The sequence below is a fragment of the Octodon degus genome, unplaced genomic scaffold (assembly GCF_000260255.1).
Source record: "Octodon degus isolate 3935 unplaced genomic scaffold, OctDeg1.0 scaffold00087, whole genome shotgun sequence".
Taxonomy (NCBI): domain Eukaryota; kingdom Metazoa; phylum Chordata; class Mammalia; order Rodentia; family Octodontidae; genus Octodon; species Octodon degus.
In genome coordinates this window covers 8,857,474-8,859,434 of record NW_004524663.1, presented here as the reverse complement: position 1 = coordinate 8,859,434, position 1,961 = coordinate 8,857,474, and positions in this window count along the sequence as shown.

Genomic DNA, 1,961 nt, shown 5'->3' with positions numbered 1-1,961 from the left:
GGGTATAAGAACCTCCACATACAGAAAGAACAGAAAATTCTCCAAAGATGGAAAAGTATCTAACAGAAAAGTGAGGTATATAGAAATCCAAAGAACCATGATGAGGAAAGAACTACTCCATGACTCATGGTAATCAAAATATTATAAATCCATCATAAGAACAGAATCCTAAAAGCAATAAGAGTAAAGCAACAAATCATTTATTATGGAAAAACCCATCAGAATTACAGCAGACTTCTCCACACAAAACTTAAAGGCAAGGAGTGCTTGGAGTGAAGTGTTTCAAGGCTTAAAAGAAAACAACTCCTAACCCAGACTGATTCAACCTGCAAAATTATCCTTCAAACTTACTGAAGAAATAGGATATCTCCATGATAAAGAACACCTGAAGGTACTTCTGACCACCAACCCACCACTACAAAAAATTCTCAAGTATTTCCTAGATAGTGACAATGCCAAAAAATGTCCAAAAGAGTGATTGGCCAGGTAGGGTAATCAATTAAAGAAAAGGAAAAGAAAGGAAAGCAGCATCATAATAACAATACAATGCCAAGAATAAATAATACCTATTAGTAACAACTATGACTGCGAGTAGTCTCAACTTACAGTCAGAAGATGCAGATTAGCAGAAAGCATGACACAACAATGTCTAAAAGTGTGTTATTTACCAAAAGAAACCCACATTAACCAGAGAAGAAATTCAGAGGCTGAAAGTCAAAGGATGGGAGACAATATTCCATGCGACAAGAATCCCCAAACAAGCAGAAGTAGCTACCCTATTTTCAGAAAAGGTGGACTTCAAGCCAAAAGTGATCAGAGGAGCCAAAGAATGTCACTACATTTTGGTTAAGGGAACAGTTCAACAGAAAGGGCTAACAAAATTATGAGCATATGCACATGGAACACCCACGCCTTGAACTTCATAATCCAAACATTACTGAATACAAAAGATCAGAACAACATGAATGTAATAGTAGAAGACCTCCAATACCTACCTGTCAAAAATAGACCAAATAGACAAAAAGTCAATGCAAAAATTATCAGAGTTCAGTCACACCTTCGAACAAATAGATTTAGTAGATAACTGCAATGTATCATCCATCAAAAACAGAGCACATATTCTACTCTGGAGCACATGGGACTTTTCTTCAAAATAGACCATATATCAGTGCATGAAGCAAGCTTTAGTAACAGTTTTACCAAACATATTTTCAGATAATGGTGCAATGAAATTAAGAATCAGTGGTAATAGAAACCTCATTAATTATGAAAATGCATGGAAGTTAAACAATAGACTCTTGAATAATCAATGGATCACAAAAGGAATTAAGAAAGAAATAAGATAGTTCTTATAATTTGGTGACAATACTAGTACAACATACCAGATTTTATGGACAAAATAAAAGCAGTCCTATGAAGGAAATTTATACCTTGGATGCCTATATCAGAGAAACAGAGTGAACCCAAATAAATAACCAAAAAATGTATTTCAAGCATAGAAAAACAAGAACAATCTAAATCCAAAACTAGCCTATGGAAGGAAATTAGAAAGATCAGAGCAGAAATCAATGAAATTCAGATGAAGCATACAAGAAAAAAAAATCAATGAATTAAAGAGCTTAGTATTTGAAATTATAAACAAAAGACAAATCCTTACCCATTCTTATCAAAAGAAAAGAGGAACAAATCTATTTAATTAGAAATGAAAAACATTTTAAATCTCAGTGGACACTGCTGAAATCCAGAGTATTACTAACAATAACACTGCATGAATCTGTAACCCAGAAATTTGGAGAACTCAGAAAAACAGAGAGAGATCCAGTCCTAGGCCAGGCCCGGTGAGTGTGTGGGACAGCTTCCGGCTATCCTGCACTGGAGGGACCTGCGGGTCCAAGCCCAGGTGCAGCGTAGGTGAGACCCTCTTCCACCCCCTTGGGTACCCCACCACCACTCCACAACAC